This window comes from Vigna angularis, chromosome 2 (genome assembly GCF_016808095.1).
Source record: "Vigna angularis cultivar LongXiaoDou No.4 chromosome 2, ASM1680809v1, whole genome shotgun sequence".
NCBI lineage: Eukaryota > Viridiplantae > Streptophyta > Magnoliopsida > Fabales > Fabaceae > Vigna > Vigna angularis.
Window position 1 is genome coordinate 23,771,733 of NC_068971.1, and position 20,461 is coordinate 23,792,193.

Below are 20,461 nucleotides of genomic sequence, written 5' to 3' on the forward strand. Positions count from 1 at the left end.
ACATGTATACTTTTATAAATAGATCAACTAAAACCATAAAAATACATCGGAAGACGGAAATTATTGAAATTAAAGAACATTAAATTTTTAATTTAGATTTTATTTTTATAATTCAATGACGGTATATAGTCAGTATACAAATTTTACACCAATACAAATAATGATTGACATAACATTTAAAGTTATTCTAAAAGAACATTTAGATTAATAAGTACACTAATTTTCTTAAACTACTCTTTCTAGCGAATAAAAGTTAGTAAAGAAACTGTTTGAATACTCTAACATTTTAAAATCAAAATAATTCAATTAAATATACACAAAAATGTAGACAATTCAGTATAGATTCCTGCAACACATGGATGGAATATTATTGTCATGATATTTTTAGAGAAAAGGAACAGAACATAGATTAGAAGTATGATGTTGGTGTTAAACCTAGTGACAACAATGTTAAACTTTGTTTTTTTGTCTTGAACGATGTGACGATGGGATTCCACTACTACGAACCTCAGAATGAATCAAAATATCGTTCTGCGTCAATATTCATTCGCAGTTGAAAAGTCAGAATATGAAAACAAAAGAAGAGTGAGTTGGCATTTTCTTGACGTCACCAAATATTTAGGGTTTATGCATTGGAATCTGGACAGGAATCAAGCTTGATTCAGTTAGATGCTTTTGGATGAAATGTAAACAGCAACTATGCACTACAGTTGTGACGAAATAGGCTAAATGTGTATTAGGGTTAATCTAATTTGTTGGAATAAAAGTTAGATTCTTTCAACTTCTATGCAACTATTGAACTTCTTTTATCATTATATTAGTCTATTCATAACTTTTTTTATATTGAAGACTTCATTGATTTTTTTTATTGAATTCTTTAAAATTTTAATTCAAATCCTTAGTATAACAGGTTTAGAAAGAAATTCCTTAGAAAACCAGGGTTTAAGTAAAATTTAATTTCCTATATTTTACCGAATTTGTGAATTTGGTTCCTCATTTACAATAAAGATATATTAGGTCACTTATTTAATAAAAAAAAATAAGTTAACTTTTTTTTATAATTTTATTTCTTCTGTTTTAATTAATTAAATAGTTTTTATAACCTCTCAAATGAATATGTTTAATTGAACTTAAGAAACATGCAAAATTAAAAATTTGACAAAAGTTATGAATTTTCTAAAATTAAAGACCAAATATTTTTGTTTTAAAATAGAAAGTCAAATTTAAAGATTAGAGTAAATAGAAAAAATAAAAATATAACTAAATTTTATTTTTAAAGCATTTAAATCCAATTTTGTTTTTCAAATACCTGTGATCGAAACCCCTAATAAAGTTAATACATTAAAAAAAAATAACAAATTTTATCAAAGGTTTATTTTTACATTACCGACAATTTTAATCCTGATAAATACATTTATCGAAGTTGACAAAATCAATGGGAAAATTCGAATTGACGGCTGTGCATTTTTTCAATTTCAGGAATTCGAATTGCATTCTTTGGGATCCAATTATTGTCACTATGACATATTGATGTTAACGTTGAGTGCCAATGTTTTAGGAATTTGATCGTAGACTGATTTTTAGTTTGCAATTATTTATTGTTTAAATTGTTGATTAATTGAAAAGTGGTTTTATAAAAAAATAGATTTGGTTATGTTTGATATTTTGTTCCATATTTCTAAATTTTGGAATAATTTTGTTTTGAAATTTTTTTGAATTTGAACATTTAGGAAAAGTTATTTATGTTTGTTATATAACTTTAGGATTAGAGATCTAAATGTAAAAGTGACAAGTTATTTATTTTTGTTATATAACTTTAGGATTAAAGATCTAATTAATGTAAAAATGACGTGATTATATTATCTTTTAATTTTATATAAAGATTGTGGTTGGTCGAAAATTTATCTGAGTAATGTTATTGAGTTCTGATTAATGAATCAGATATACTTATTGATAATTTAACTTAATAATTAGATTATACATGTTAATTATGAATTTGATAAATAGAGTAAATTTTTATATTTTTTCTTATTATATTTAGAAATTTGATCAATGTAAATATGTATATTTTTATATTTTTCCTTATTATAGTTTAGAAATTTGATCAGTGCAAATATGTATATTTTTAATTAAGGGACCTAACTTTTGTCATGAATAAAGAATAATATTTGGATTAATCATTTAAAATTTTTAGAAATTGTCTTCTTATTAAAATATCTTTGGAATTATCTTTGAAAATTTGGTTTCATTTTACTACATGAGGTTGATTTTCTAATATTTTGTTCAAGCGAAATTTTGTTTGCTCAAAGTATATTTTATTTCAATCAACTCACTTAAGCTAAAAGAAAAATCTTTTCTTCTAGTTTTTTAAATTGAATTGAATGTGAATGTTTTCATAAATGCAAAATTGAATATTAATTTTCATATATGCTTTAATTTATGATTTTAGTTAAATGAGTTATATTGTATAATAATGTTTATCCTGATGGAATTAACATGAAAATGGTTATTATTGATGAAAATTACATGAATTTGTCATCTTATATATGGAATGATATTTGAATTATTATTTGATTTGAATATTAAATGTAACATCTCATTTAATAGTATAAAATTATTAAATAAAATATTATAAAATTAATAATACAAAATAGATAGTTAGAAATATATATAATATTAATATAGTTATCTAAAATAATAACTAATATATATATATATATATATATATATATATATATATATATATATATATATATATATATATATATATATATATATATATATATATATATATATATATATATATATATATATACCAAACTATAGATAACAAGAGTTTTAAGAAAAAAAAAACATTCAATGAACTATTAGAAGCTAATGAACTACTCTACAACATCATCGTTCTCCATCAAAGGAGCATTATCACCTACATCCTCATCTATTCACATCCGATCAATGATCATTGTAAAACAGATAAACAAACATACAAGAAGACACAAAGCACACAACAAGGTAAGTTATTGTACAAAAGAATTATCTCTAAACCAAATAAATCATATCAAATACAAACCAAACATGGATAAAATATAATGAATAAATATATGCACACAAAACAATTAACGTTAAACCCAATTATCCTAATATATTCCTTTGACATTGGAATTCACTAGAGATATGCACTTGTGGTGGTCTTTACTACTCTATAGAGTCATACCAAAGAGGTTATCACCCTATCACCACTAGTACAATAAAGAGAAACGACATCGGTTGCTTATGTTTATAGGCATCGGTTCTACAACCGAGGTATATCTGGGTGAGGTAAAAAGGTTAAACTTTATGCCTCGGTTATAGGCCGGGATAAAATGAGACAGGAATATGCCTCGGTTCTTGGATAACCGAGGCAGTAGAGTGTATTTTTTTTTATTTTTTCATAATTCAGACTCTCATTCACGGTTCATTCATTCTCATTCGGTTCATTCATTCTCAATCATTCTCTCATGCCAAACAAATCCAAGAATTCTCCCAAAATTTCTACCAGTTTCAGCTCCCAAAATTTCTTCCAATTTCAGCTCAAAAATTTAAAAACAAACAAGAAAACTGTAACAGGAATCAATCAAACGGCGGTCCATACTCAATCAGCAACACAGTGTCATCAATGTCCAAAGCCAGAGAAGCAAAATGCGTGTCACAAACGGCGGTCCATACTCAATCAGCAACACAATGTCATCAATGTCCAAAGCCAGAGAAGCAAAATGCGTGTCACAAAGCAAAGGGCATACCCAAATTTCTTCCTCTTCGCACATGGTGAAACAGAGCCAGAAGCATCTCCCCCACAGATCTGCCCACAGACCATGTAGTTCCGACTACCATCAACGGCGTGGTTCAGCTTCTTCGCGCCACCTAAACCGTCGATAGAAGCATCTTCGACCACCACCATCTCCCCTACAGATCTGCCCTCCGCCACTCCATACGTGCAGATCTGCCCTCCATGCGCCCAGATCTGCCCGTCGCCCCCTCTATGAGCGCAAATCTGCCCACCGTCACCTTCTTCCATCACCGCTGCGTCCTCGTCGCTGTCGCGTCCTCGTCGCTGCGCCCTCGTCGCCGCGTCCTCGCGTCCACCGTCATTGCACGTCGCAGGAGAAGAGGAAGAGAAGAAGAGGTCGTCGCAGGAGAAGAGAAGAGCGTCCTCGCCGCAGCCGCGTCCTCGCCGCCGCCGCGTCCTCGCGTCCACCGTCGTCACACGTTGCAGGAGAAGAGGAAGAGAAGAAGAGGTGGTCGCAGGAGAAGAGAAGAGAAGAGGGGAAGAGGGGAAGAGGAGGAGAATTTTGGGGAAAAGTTTTTCTGGCTCTCGATTTAAGGCCCGCACAGTCGAAGCCCAATATGCCTCGGTTCTATTCCAACCGAGGTCGTATCTTTGGTATGTGAGGATTAGGCCTCGGTTCACTCTGGCAACCGAATCAGTATCTTCTTTAGACATCGGTTGCTTAACAACCGAGGCATATAATGCTTTTAATATTACGAGACTGCCATCGCGTTTTGATATGCTTCGGTTCCATAAAAACTGAGTCATAATGTCCGAGTTTAAAACGTCATTTTTTACTAGTGCACACATAAGATTAATCCCTTCGCGCCTTAGGCTAAACAAGCTCATAGACTACAACCCTCACCACATAACTCATTCTACTCTATGTGAGTGTGACAAGTTATTAGAGTATCAGGATACTCCCTTACTAAATCCATACAACAATGCATGCCTAAAGTTACCACAAAAAGAATTTATCCTTCAAATTCCTTAAACACCATCGTCATACATGCCTACAACAATATTTTCACCTCACTTAACAATAATCAAAGTCATAAAAAAAATTAATATCCACCACAAAACCTTTAAAAATAAAATAAAGGGGAAAACGTGGCCAATAGAGAAATTGGCGATCAACGACAAAACTCTCACAAAAAGTGACGCTCAATGACATTATTGACACTCAACATAGATCTTCTTACAAAAAGTGGTGTTCAACGAAACTTTATGGCACTATGCGTCCTGAAATGCTCTAAACCTGCAGTACAAAGTTGGTACTCAGCGGTGCTCTACTAACGCCTAACATCAAAGCATTCACAAAATACGACGCTTAACATTAAAATCTAACACTCAGTGTCCTATAGCTAAATTGCTCCTAGACCTACAAACGAGACTAACGCTCAACTCCAATCTATTATCGCTTAACATTGTATTAGAAAACCATAATATTTATACTGTGATTGAAGGAAATTGGACCTATTCAATTAATCACTTTGGTACTCCTTTTTTAGTACTTTGGTTCAAAACTGTTTCACAAACAATAAAGCTTGTACCAATTGTTCACTTGCTCAGATTTCAACTTGCCTCATTATTTGCAAGTTTATACAACTCAATCACACCAACATAGTTGTAGCATAATAACAAGTGTCGTATCCATAGTGATTTGGAAAAAATACAATGATTTAATTAATTTGATCTTGTATAAAATAGTAACTGTGAAGGTGATGTTGCTGAAAACAAATTTATGTTGTGAAAATATTATAAAATATGTTTAAAGAATAGTTTGGATTGCTAAATGAGTGACTTTAGGATGATTAAATTGTGTTGAAGTTCGACTTTACCACTTTTCTCTCTCTTGTATCAGATCTATCAACATATATGAAGCTCAAAATGGTCAAGTCCTTGGAGTTCATTTTAGGTGTAACTCTAGGTCCATTCTTGAAACCTAGAGCCTAAGATCACCACACTGACTGCTTGAATGGATCACATGCATTAAAATCAAGACTTTATATCCAACTACAACACTAAATCTATCCCTAGCATCTAAAAGCACATAGGAAAACTGATTAGACCACAACTTAAAACTAAATCCCAAGCTAGTGAAGTAAGATGAGTGATTAGTTCATCCAACGTAAATCATAATCAATTAAAAAACTTATAATCAAAAGCAAGCATTCATAAATGAATGATAGTACTGAATACAAGAGAGTTCAAAGTAGTTACATCTCACTCCAACACATAGGAGATTTAGATCTTCATAAATGATAGGAAGAAGTAATAACAAGAAAGAACGTCCATATTCTAATCCTCTAAAGATGTTCTATTAAATACAAAGGAAGTAAGTGAGGAGACTCTCTAGAGTATCTCTTTAAGTCTCTTTAAAAGTCCTCTCAAAAAGTCCCAAAAAGTTATCCTTTTCCAAAGTCTCCTAAAACTGTCTAACAATCCTATTTATATAGAATCTATCAGCATGGCTCTAGCGATGGTTCATTGCTCCAAACGGGAGGTTTCCTCCTTAGGTGAGTTTCCTCCAAGGCTTAAGTTGTGCCTTCCTAGGCTGGAGCATTCTTGAGATTACTTCATGATGAAAGATTCTCCATGGCTTGAGCCTCAGGTTAGGGTTTAAGGAAATCTTCCATGATGGGTTCTTTTTTTACGATTTAAGGCCTCGTTTAGAGCTGCAACCGTGTTGTAGACAAATTGTTTAAATTTACTTGGAATTTTTCTATTTTCATCAATTTTCCACTTTGACTCTATGATTTCTTCTAAACCTGCAAAATAAGTAATATTGGGTATATTCCACAACGGCAGTTTGCTCTTTCTAGACCATGTATCTCATCTTTTGAATACTCCAACACATAACTTACAAGGATCACTAAGGACTTTAATGGTTTGTAACGTGGTACAAAGGAATTTATGGTTTTTCAATGATAAACAAAACTCACTAAGAAAAAGATGAGCAATCAACACATGCAATGAGTTTATCTTTTTTCCTTTTCAACTTTTCTTAAGGCCTTGACAAATTAACTCTTTCAATTTTCAGGCCCATTGATTTTTTTTTATTCTATTTTTCATGAACCTATTATTTTTTATCTTACTCTTTTCTGTTTTCCAACTGTACTTATTCAAACCCTTTTTCCTTTCGTAAGTTTCTAAATTCTAGACAATCTTTTTCATGATTTTGCATTGTAAACTATGTCCAGCCTCGTTTTCTTGACAAAGGTTCACACAACATTGAATTCCTCATCTCTCTTCAATAAAAAAGGTTAGTGAAATACGTTTCAAGGCAACAATGTGTGTTTTAAAAAGGCTTTGTTGCTAAAAAGATTCAACAATGAATGTTATAGGTAGGCTTTTTGGCTCTGGTTTCCAAGGTTTTCAATCAAAGATTTCCTTGATCCTTTCCATGTTCATTATGTTTCAGTTTCCTATAAGATATCACACAAGATCTAGTAAGGTGATACTAACCTATGCATTTCCTAAGTATCAAACTATTAACACTCTCACATTCTCAATTTAAGATTTGGTTTCTCACTTTCACCATGTAAATAACGTTAACTATTGTCATAATAGTGACAACTAAATGTTTATGTGTTTACAATAACCAAGAGGGGGTGAATTGGTTTATCTTGGAAACGTGTTTTTTTTAAACTTTCTCTCTAATTGAACTTACTTAGTAGATAATTAAACAAAGTAAATAGACTAAGAGAAGAGAGAAATTTGCAAAGATGATTTTATACTAGTTCGGATAAAAAGAATCTTATGTCCAGTTACTAATCTCCAACCAAGAGATTAACGATTCACTATCATAAAACCTATAAAACTTACAATCACATAGATACAAGTTTAAAGGTTTAGAAAACACCTCTCTTGAAGCCACAAGAGATGAAACTCATTTCCCCCAAACACCATAAGGGATGAAAAATTCCTCCAACTCTTCACGAAGGATGAAAACTTTCTTTGAATATTCATAAAGGATGACATGCTTCACTCAACAACAACAATATCACTCGATCACACTCCTAGTGAAAATTCTTGCTATGCCCGCACCAAGTTTTCAAAGCCTCTATAGAGAGTTGCACAAGATCTCTAGCTTCTCACTTCAATTCAATTCTAAGTGAGTGTTGTGTGTTTGAATGAGAGTCTAAAACCTCTATTTATAGACTTCACTCATAGACACATCCAAAAAATTCGCTCTTAACCTTTAGTCTCTGGAATAATCGATTATTCAGCTTGGTTATCAATTATCCCCTAAAAGACAAGCATAATGAATAGCCCAATGGCTAAAAACTCCAACAGCTAGAAGTCATAATCGATTATCATAAGTCATAATCGATTAACAATAATCGATTATAATTTATTGCTAATTGATTATACTAGAGGTCACTTTGAGTTTTAAAAACTTTCTCTATGATAATCGATTATCTCTAGGGCTAATTGATTATCCATAATCGATTATCAATCCTGGTAATCAATTATTCTAGAGCGTTTTTTAATCCAAAGAGAATTTTAATTACATATGTTACATGGAGTAAAAAACTAATCAAAACCTAAGTCCTATACATGAATTTACACTTATTGAAAAAGCTTTCTAAAGTAATGCAAGTCTTTAATGATCTTCTTACATTATGAGTACTTGTGACTTGATTTTGGACATTATTAAAACATCATTTCTTCATCATTTTGCTAACAACTGCTACTCACTCATGACCATGCACTACAAGAAAGAGTGAAATTTTTGGGCCGATATTTACCAAAGGACTTTGTTCCGCTGGTAATGTTGTTTTACCAAACGATCTTCTGACGGAACGTTGGCTGTAACATTAGCGAAGGATTTTGGTTGCCGGTAAAGGCAATAATATGGTTAGCAGTCATTAGCGAAGGATTTGGGCTGTCGGTAAAGGGGTTTAAACATTTAGGAGGGTGATTTTCCCTTTCGAGTGACAGAACCCATATACCCTTAGAAGCCTTCATAAGCGTTTAGAACCCTTAGAACCCTTCTTCTCCGCAACCATATTATGCATACCTCTTCCTTCACAGAGGCTCGACTAGTGTGAGTGCTTCTTCGTTCAGTGCCTGTGAGAGTTATCGGAGTCCCTCCAACTGTTGTGGATGGTTGTCCATTCCGTCATCGTTCACGACCATTGGTAAGTGTTATTTTCTTTCACAAATCGTTAATATGTTCGGTGTAGTAACTAATTCGGGTTGTGACTTGTGGCTATTGTAAGTAAAAGAGCGTCCACAACCTTCGTTTGTGTATCGTTCGTTAGAGGGTTGTTCGGTCAGTGGGTGTGAGGTTCGTGACTTCCTCTGGCCAGTTGTCAGGCGAAATGTCATTTTTGGCTTGCGCTTGTAAGTGTGTCATTATACTAATTCCAAATTGGGTCTGTCTGTGTTGACTTTGTTGGTGTATTGTGTTTTGCAGGGTATTGTAGGGTCATTTACAGACCAGGTGCAGGGTGTTGGTTAAGGGACTAAGGTGGAGGGTCCCTGGTAGGGTTTTGTTAGCTGTCGTGGTCAACTATTCTCGCCATCGAGGAAGGTTATCGAGAGGCCGTCCAAGAGGTAAGTTGTATGTTTTACAATGAAATTTTGCATTTGATTTCCCTATTTATGGAAACTTTGGGTTTGGCCGTGGGTTTTTTTTGTTTGTTTGATTCGGTTATGTTGTTTAGTATAAACTTTGTCATGGATTGTGTTGTGGATGAGGTTGTTTGACTGGTTATGATATATAGGTGGATAGTGGTAGTTGAATGTTGTTGTGGTAGGAAGGGAAGTGAGATTGAGTAATGATATATACCCTTTATGACCTAATTAACTCCGATGCAAAATAGAATCCACAACATAAACTCCTTGAATATTAGTGATAGAATTCGTTCACATTATTCATGAAAGTTTTAAGCTAAGCTCCAAATTCAATGTAGAAATTAAATTTAACTAAAATACTAAGAGAGTAATGGTATGTAGTAGCAAATAGTTTTATTGAATTCAGACAACCTTTATTAAACTTTAAAGGGGTGTCTAGTTTGTTCAAGTGGAGGGGACCATTCATCATCCAAAAGTCAAATGCAAAGGCACCAATTTAAGTTGAGTCTGTATACTCCAGAGTCTTGCTCTTAAGGTAATGGTAAGAGCCAAAGAAAACAGAGAAACCTAGTTGTGTCAGATATCTAGAGAATCACCAGTTTACCATATCTATATTCTAGTATAAGTCTTTTATATTGGATAGAGTACTCAAACCCTCAATTATGAATATGAATTCCTTTATCAACTACTATTGTTTGAGAGTCACATTTTTAAAATAAACATTAGTTTCATATAAGTCTTGTTTTAGTAAATTAAGTTTTTGTTTGCCACCTATCAGCTTGGATCAGATAGGGAAAAAGGAATCTAATTGTTGTATTATACTTAATACTGCATGATTGGGTTTCTTAATATTTGTTGTCATCTACATCTAAGCATCCATAAGAACTATTATTGAGTTTAGAGGAAAAGGTGCAACTTGGAATCTGAGATCATTTCTCATCCAGAGTTAGAATCTAAGCATATTATCTCATGTGTGGAAGTTATCCCTTCATTCTCTGCTTGAATGCACAAGTAAGTACCCTTATTGATATCTTTACTTTATCTTTGTTTATGTATTAAAATCATACATGCCAAGTTAACGAACAATATGGAATATGCATTTCTCTTTAGTCTCATTTATCTAGATAACATGAGCAACTTTAATATTTCACTTGGTTAGATAAATTTTTTATAGGAGCTAAACAGAAAAAATGAACCAATGATAAAAAATATTTCCAGCTTAAGAAATAAGAACATTCGACAACTAAAGTTGCTACTAATCCTTTGAACACCTTTAACAAGCCGAATGGTTATTGGTTAATCATTCATATATTGAATATTTCTACCAATAACTCCTCTTTAATAGTTTTTTCCTCAATTTATTGTAGTCCTGATCCAGCACTTGTTGACAAGTGTCAGATGAAAGAAAATACTCATCTCTATATAATGAGATTCTGTGTAACTCTCATACAATGAAAATACTATCTAAGATCATCAGAAACAAAGTTTAGACAATAACAAATGTCGTAAATGTTTAGTCAAAATAATGAGTAAAGGGTCCTACATGTGCGCCTTGTACACTGGACCATCTTTAAACTCAAGTGGAGAGGGAAAAACTGAAGACTAATATTCAAGCAATACATGCACATATTGAAACTGAAATAAAAACTTAGACTGAAGCATTTGTTAAAGAAGCAATAAACACCAAATTGTTTTCATGAAGTAGTCGCTCGGAAAAATAGAATTAATCAAGAAATAGTGACCTTATAATTATGGATTGATTAACTTCATTTGTAAGGAAAGCAATACAAGGTTATAGGTTAAAACGAATGGAAACAACTTAACTTTTACATTTTTTCCATATGCCTCTATTTCCTATGCATTTCTTATGTCACACTTTGGGTACTATGGTTTTATCAATTATGGTCTAAGTGCTCTATTTTGCTTTTGTTGTCTGTTTGCAAATATTTGCTATCACACCTGAGTGAACTAGCCATTGCTCTATTGTCCGGCCAGTAAATTTGGTATTGTTTTGGAAGCATTGGTTAATTTTGTAGCAACTTAAGTATGTTCAAATTGTTGTAGTGTTTGTTATAATGTTTTGAATTGCATATTGTTGGGTATATATGGGTGCAATGCATGTTAAGGGTAGGAAATGGATGTTATGAGTGCTGACAAATTTTGGTTTGGAGTGAAATACTCTGTTGGATGATACTATGAAATTGTTTAAGGTTCAAATGAATATCTGCAACTATAAATGATGCAATAGGTTATTCAGTTGTATTGAAATATGTGTGAATGAGTTTAACCAATTTGAACTTTGATGCTACATTTTTATTAGAAGATAATTGTAGGATAGTTAGGATTTGGTTGTATGTCCTGCCATCTTACATAAATTTCTAGAGATTTCTTAATTATGGGCATAAGTTAGTGATTCTATATTTCTCTAGGTTGGTATAAATATATGTTTGAATGGTAAACTGGTTTGGGTTTGATAATGTAGTATTAAAATGATGAATTTTTTAATTCCAGCATGTGTAGCAAATAAAATGTGCATGACTTGAGGGATTGGATGGAAGTATGCGTGAGTGAATGATACTTATATTTGTATATTCTGTTTGATGCTAAATTCATGTGCAAACTCCTAATTTATTTGATATTGGTTGCTTTATATTTCATAGTTTAATAATGTTGTTGCTTTATATAACATGTTTATTATTTAAATTACCTGCATCATCATGTTGCTGCTTAAATAATCTAAGAGCATACCCATTTATGTTTGAACGCAAACATAAATGACTCAAGCATGAGTTTTATATACCTTACCCGTTATAGTTGTTTGGCACTTGGTTATAGGTATAACAAATCCACGTTATATGAATCTGAAATGTAGGAAGTTTTGGATAGGCTAGAGAGAGTTTCCTTTGTTCAATGGGTAATAGATTTTGCACTCTATTATTAATAGAGAATAATTTAGTCCTTCATTGTTGAATAGGATTGACCAATTGAGCAAGATATTTGATTGGAAAGTACACTTTGTACACTCATAACCATAACGGTACATCTTATTTTGAGTTGTAGAACTTATTTTGTAAATGAATGTGAACTCACTTTTGTGTGATTGAACATCATTTTGTTTTGGCTTGTCACAAAACATGGCCGATAATCTCAACCATCGTGTGTGGATGTATGACCGTTGTAATAGCATTATAAGAGGTTTGAAGGTAACTTTTGTCGAAGGAGTTGAGTTTTTGCACAACGCTCAACCATATAAATATTACGCTCTTGATGGAGGGATTCGATGTCCATGCTTGAAGTGCGAATGTACACGAATTTTGAAAGATGATGTCGTCAAAGTTCACCTATACCAAAAAGGTTTCATGACAAATTACAAGATTTGGACATTTCATGGTGAAGAAATACCTTCTACCTCGACTGTTGGTGATAATTGGCTAGCTTCAGGTTCGAACACTTTTGTATGTACATATGAGATAGATGAAATTATTCATATGCAAGAGATGGTGAACAATGCTCTTGGTCGACATGGTGAAGAAGAAGCGTACGATTGTCCTAATGAGGAGTCTCCAAATGAAACAGATTTTGGATAGGCTAGAGAGTTTCCTTTGGTCAATGGGTAACAGATTTTGCACTCTATTATTAATAGAGAATAATTTAGTCCTTCATTTTTGAATAGGATTGACCAATTGAGCAAGATATTTGATTGGAAAGTACACTTTGTACACTCATAACCATAACGGTACATCTTATTTTGAGTTGTAGAACTTATTTTGTAAATGAATGTGAACTCACTTTTGTGTGATTGAACATCATTTTGTTTTGGCTTGTCACAAAACATGGCCGATAATCTCAACCATCGTGTGTGGATGTATGACCGTTGTAATAGCATTATAAGAGGTTTGAAGGTAACTTTTGTCGAAGGAGTTGAGTTTTTGCACAACGCTCAACCATATAAATATTACGCTCTTGATGGAGGGATTCGATGTCCATGCTTGAAGTGCGAATGTACACGAATTTTGAAAGATGATGTCGTCAAAGTTCACCTATACCAAAAAGGTTTCATGACAAATTACAAGATTTGGACATTTCATGGTGAAGAAATACCTTCTACCTCGACTGCTGGTGATAATTGGCTAGCTTCAGGTTCGAACACTTTTGTATGTACATATGAGATAGATGAAATTATTCATATGCAAGAGATGGTGAACAATGCTCTTGGTCGACATGGTGAAGAAGAAGCGTACGATTGTCCTAATGAGGAGTCTCCAAATGAAACAGATTTTGGATAGGCTAGAGAGTTTCCTTTGGTCAATGGGTAACAGATTTTGCACTCTATTATTAATAGAGAATAATTTAGTCCTTCATTGTTGAATAGGATTGACCAATTGAGCAAGATATTTGATTGGAAAGTACACTTTGTACACTCATAACCATAACGGTACATCTCATTTTGAGTTGTAGAACTTATTTTGTAAATGAATGTGAACTCACTTTTGTGTGACTGAACATCATTTTGTTTTGGCTTGTCACAGAACATGGCCGATAATCTCAATCATCGTGTGTGGATGTATGACCGTTGTTATAGCATTAGAAGAGGTTTGAAGGCAACTTTTGTCGAAGGAGTTGAGTTTTTGCACAACGCTCAAACGTATAAATATTATGCTCTTCATGGAGGGATTCGATGTCCATGCTTGAAGTGCGAATGTACACGAATTTTGAAAGATGATGTCGTCAAAGTTCACCTATACCAAAAAGGTTTCATGACAAATTACAATATTTGGACATTTCATGGTGAAGAAATACCTTCTACCTCGACTGTTGGTGATAATTGGCTAGCTTCAGGTTCGAACACTTTTGTATGTACATATGAGATAGATGAAATTATTCATATGCAAGAGATGGTCAACAATGCTCTTGGTCGACATGGTCAAGAAGAAGCATACGATTGTCCTAATGAGGAGTCTCCAAATGAAACGACTCAATAGTTTTATAATTTATTGACAGAGGCAAATCAACCTGTATTTGAAGGGTCAATTGAGTCAAAATTGTCAGTGTGCATTAAACTTATGGCTTTTAAATCTAATTGGAATGTTCTCAATCAAGCCTTTGACTTCATTTCAAAGCTCGTTTTAGGTTTATCACTACCAAAAAATTATTTGCCAACGAATTTTTATGAAGCCAAAAGGTGTGTTTCAAAACTGGATTGAAAGCAAAGAAGATCGATTGTTGTTTGAATGGATGTATTCTTTTTTATGACAACGAGAATGGGAAAAATGATGCATCGTTGGTCGAATGCAAGTTCTATGGACATCCTCGATTTCAGACAATGCATCCAGGACGGACGCAAAGAAAACCACTTACATTCAAGTCCATGTTCTACTTGCCGATCATTCCCAGATTACAAAGAATGTTCGCTTCAATGCAAATAACACAACACATGACATGGCATGATGGTAACAAAATTGAAGGAGTGTTGCGTCATCCTTTTGATGATGAAGCTTGGAAGCACTTCAATCGTAAACATCCATCCTTTGCTAGTGATCCTCGTAACTTGCGACCTGGTCTATGTTCGGATGAGTTTACTCCTTACATTCAGGCGTCCGCATCACCATATTCATGTTGGCCGATGATTTTCACCCCCTACAATCTTCTGCTTGAGACGTGTATGACAAAGCCTTACATGTTTTTAACGTGTATAATACCAAGTCCATCTAATCCCAAGGCATCCATAGACGTTTATTTGGAGCCTTTGATTGATGATTTGAAGAAGTTGTGGAGTGGTATTTGGACATATGATGTTTCAAGGAAACAAAATTTTTTCATGAGAGTAGCTTTGATGTGGACTATTAATGACTTTCCCGCATATGGCATGTTATCCGGTTGGAACACGTATGGTCGATTAGCTTGTCCGCATTGCATGGAGCACACAAAGACATTTTTTTAGTTATGGTCGCAAAAGTTCTTGGTTTGGCTGCCATTGAAGGTTCTTATGTAGTAAGCACCCATTTAGGCGAAACAAAAAAGCTTTTTGCAAAGGCAAGTTGAAACAGATATGCCCCTCCACCCCCCAAGCTTAGTCCATCACAAGTCTGGAGAAGAGTCGAACATCTCCCAAAAGTGACTGAAAGTGGTGTGATTAGGATTGAAGGGTATGGGGAGTGGCATAATTGGACTAAGAGGGGCATTTTTTGGGATCTTCCATATTGGAAAGATAATTTGCTAAGACATAACCTAGTTGTCATGCATATAGAAAAAAATTTCTTTGACAACATCTTCAATACAGTAATGAATGTTAGTGACAAGACCAAAGATAATAAAAACGTACGAAAAGATTTATCTTTATATTGTTCACGAAGAGACTTGGAGTTGAAGGCACTAGATAACGGGAGGTCACTGAAATCAAAAGCAAATTACACATTAACAAAAGACGAGGCTAAAATAGTATGTCGGTGGATGAAGGACCTTACAAAGCTAGATGGTTATTCTTCAAACTTGGCCAGATGTGCTAATATTGAAAAGGGAAGCATTCAAGGTATGAAGAGTCATGATTGCCATGTATTTATGGAGAGTTTAATCCCTCTTGCGTTTAGTTGTTTGTCAATGCATGTCTAAATCCACTCGTAGAAATCAGTCACTTCTTTAAATATTTGTGCTCCACGACACTCAAGGCAGATTCGCTTAGAAAGTTGGAGGAAAATATTTCAATCATTCTTTGCAAATTGGAAAGAGTATTCCCTCCTGCATTCTTTGATTCAATGGAACATCTTCCAATTCATCTTCCTTATGAAGCATGGCTTGGTGGACCTATGCAATATAGGTGGATGTATCCATTTGAAAGGTTTATGGGAGAATCAAAACGTTCAGTTAAGAATAAAGTCAGAGTAGAAGGATCAATTTGTGCAGCTTACTTGCATCGTGAGACAACATACTTTTGTTCACATTATTTCAAGAATTTCATGTTGTAATCCAAAATGTTAGGAATGAAACAATGGCAAAACAAAAGATCTCACTCAACATTGTCAGTGTTTCGATAACTTGGCTGTCACACAGGCAAGGAGCTAAGTCATTGGTTGACTGATGCTGAATTCAACTCTGCGCATGTCCATGTCTTGATCAATTGTACTGAAGTTAAACCCTACCTTGAGTATGTCCCAATCCGATTTATTAACTTTCTAATGCTAACATTTCTATTCTTACTTATTGTGTTTATATTTAACAGCTCATTTGTTGTGGCTGAGCATATTCCAGAAGGAAGTGCTTCTGGCCGAATTCACTCAGAGTTTCCTCATTGGTTTAGATATCAAGTATGTACATGTTTCCTAGACATCATTTAGATGTTTTATTACACTTCATGTCCCTAATGGTGGCATTCTTATAGGTTTATAATCATCCTTTAACTCCAACAATTCAAGATTTAAGGTATTTGGCAAATTGGCCCATGAGATGCGTCAAAGAGTGACACACGTACTTTGTCAATGGGTACAAATTTCACACATATGCATGGTCCAAAGGAAAGAAGACAACTAATTGTGGTGTGTACGTCAAGGGCATCACAGATGGTGGTCACGATGACTTTTATGGGATAATACAGAAAATATACGAGTTAGAGTACAACACTTTAAGTTGACGAAATGTCACATGCCAATGAACATATTGAATTTGAACGTGTATCAGGATTGCATGACCCTAATGGTGATTTTGAAGAATTACAAGGACAAATACAAGAAGAAGGAGGAGGAGGAGATGATGAGTCAAATGATGACAACAATGAAAATTTTGACAGCAACAATGGTGATGATTGAAAGTGCACATATATTGTGCTTTCTACAGACTCTAATGTTCCAATAGTTCACATACATTGTGCTTTCTCCAAACTGTAATTTAGAAAGATATGATGTATTGGATAGTAATGGATAGTAAACTCCCCATTCACTTAATTTTGAAAAGTAATGGATATTCATCTTTTGTGTCATGAGTAAATAATTTAATTTGATTTCATTGATAACAATTTTATTGCAGTAATAATAGGAGAACGACCATCACATCTTGATAAAGGAAAGGTCGTAGCAAAACCTAAGAGGAAATGACAGCCAAAATATATAATAAGGATTCCTACATTTGTTGCGTCCCAACATGCCTGCATTATACCGAATGTTGGACCCTCACATGTTGTAGACCGTCATGTTCTTTCCACACCACACCCTCCTATTCATCCCTCACTAGAACCTGCTATTTTATCCACACTAGACCCTACTATTCTTCCCCCACCTGCATTTCTTGGGACACCTATAGATCCTTCTTTTATACCCTTCTCTCCTCCATACCGCCGTCTGATGATCATCCCACACCATCTACTGATTAGGATTCGGCTTGTGATGATGGTGTTGACCCTATTGCTATTGATCGACCGATGATTGAACCTTATGGGAATTACCAGCGAACAGTCCTTCGGTATTTATCGATGGTCATATTCCGTCGATAATGGTTACCGACACCAGTATTATCGATGGAATACTAGTTGTTGGTAATCTATCGATAAATGTTGATTACTAACGAAATATATCTCTTAGCGACGGAATTAGACCGTCGGTAATACCAACTCTTGTTGTAGTTCAAGTTCAAAAGTTTTGTTTCTCTTTGTTTTTCAAAATTTCATTCTTGGAGTAGGCTTCTATGCAGAAAACGGGCAGCAAAATGTTTAACGTAAGACAAAACTAAGAAGGGGATGAATTAGTTCGAGTTAAAAATCGCTTCCCTTTAAACAAATTTTTTCTTTTAAAAATTTCTTTGATAAAACTGAAAACTTACTTTGATTAAAAGCAAATAAATGAAGTAGAGAAGGAAAGAAAAAAATTACTCAAGTAATTTTTATAGTGGTTCGAATTAAAAGATCTATGTCCAGTTGTTAATCTCTCTAAAAGATATTAACTTTTTCACTAAAATGAATAATAAATTACAATAGAAAAATAAATATGAGATTAGAAAACATCTCTCTTAACATATAAAGATGACCAACACCTTCTTTTAATACACAAAAAATGAACAACTTGATTTTGTTTGGTTCTCCTTTATTGCTTGGTTCTAGCTCTGACTCTGCAGGTGCATGTTGTGGTGCAGGTTCTTATGTATAGTCTTGTTGTCCTGTTTCACCACCATTACACTCCCCTTGAAAGAAAGGATTGTCCCCTGGCCAAGCTACGAGCTCTCTGAATTGGTCTAGGTTATGCAGCAAATAGGTTTATTGTTATGGAGTTGGTTCAAGAAGTCATAGAAAATCTAATGAAGGGAAATTTGGGCCTTGTGGCTTGCTGCCAACTATTGTTGCATGTATGCAATTCGGGTTGTGATAGAATTAATTGCATCAATAGGACATAAGTTGAATCAAGTATTTATTCCTGTGGTTGTTGTGGTTGCTCGGCTTCCTCAATGGCTTGAGCGGTTGCATCATGAGTGGGGGATGTGGTGGCACTCCTTGCTTCTATTGCCTCTTCTTCATGGTCCAGTGGGTTGACGCAATGAACTCTTATATAAGCATGGGTGATATGCAGCCTCAACCTCCTTCTTGGATGCTCTAGAATCACCATGCCTTGCATTTTGCGAAGGCTAGTTAGAGGCTTAGGAAGCTAAGGGGATTTACTGTAATAGAATTTATAGAGCAATAAGCAGTTGTATGAATTAACTAAAAATTTGGGGGCAACAGGGATAACTGTCAGATACAAGTCGAACTAAAATGTAGTACACATTTCATATCATTAAAGAACTATAATTAGGGTGGTAATTTAAAAGAAATAGAATAACCAACCCAGAGATCCATGGCAGGAGAATTGATCCCTTTTTTCAACTTTATAAAGAGTTTACCATCATAGATTTCATGAAAAAATTCCCTGCAGATACCCAAAATAATGTTGTTAAACATGCCATTATTTTAAGGAAATCTTGTGAAAAAATACTACTACTAAACAACAACAAGCCTTGTTTGATTAGATAAGGGCAATAACATAGGATCAACTTTTTTCAAATAAATTCCCTCTGCCAACAATCACTATTGCAAACTAGAAAAAAAAAATTAGTCCACACAAAAATAAGTTCCTAAAAATGTGCATATGAAACAAGTTTTGATGAATATATTATATGTACCTCTCTAGCCCAAGGAATGAGGCAAGTGAGTCGTGTGCCATGTCAAAGGCCCTTGAAGGGTAAAGAAGCCTAATTGAGGTAAGAACTCCAATCAATGCAGGAACCCCTCATTCAAGAGCAAATTGAACTTGAGCTTCATATGTATCTCTTGGTGCATTTGCTTTTGAATAGTTAGCGCAAGCACATTATCCTTCTTTACGTGAATTTGGGTTTATCTTCTTTCTTGTCTCTTTCTTTCTTTGACTTGACATGCTCATTTTTCTGAAAGCATGCAATTGAGTTATGATATTCCTCTCGACTAATATTTTGAAGCAACAACACAAGTGTCAACAAATAAAACATAATCTAGTCAATCTTCCCTAAACGCAATGCCCTTGCCTCAATCTCAATCTTCTGACGATGCAAGATTTTGTGCTAAGAATCACGATGAAACTCACGGTAGAGCGTTTTGTTTCAATCACAAGAAAGAATAGAGGAATTTAGGGATTTGGGGATGAATAGAGAAGAGAGTTTGTAGATCAATTTACAGGACTACAAAACCTACCGGATAAAGGAAGAACTCTCCTAGGTGAACGCAATGTCTAACAAGGATGAGTGAGCGTAACAAGAACAGACTTAACATGCATCATCATATTATTCATTGAATTTGACAATTTCAGCACTAAAACAAACTTCTGATGCATGCTTTAATATGTAACCATCGTAACTTTAATCTGAAATAAGAGACAGAGCATCCATAAACACTTTAGTTTTTCACAAAATTGACATGCAAGCACTAAGTTCAAATCTTTATGGAAAAACTTTGTGCTTGATTATTCTTTATCTTTGAAATGATAAGTATATATAATGCTTCATAATCACTTTATTAACACAATTCAACATGCGAATGTAGTTCCATAAAAGGGGTGTTTAAGTCGCAAGTTGGGGCAAGAACGA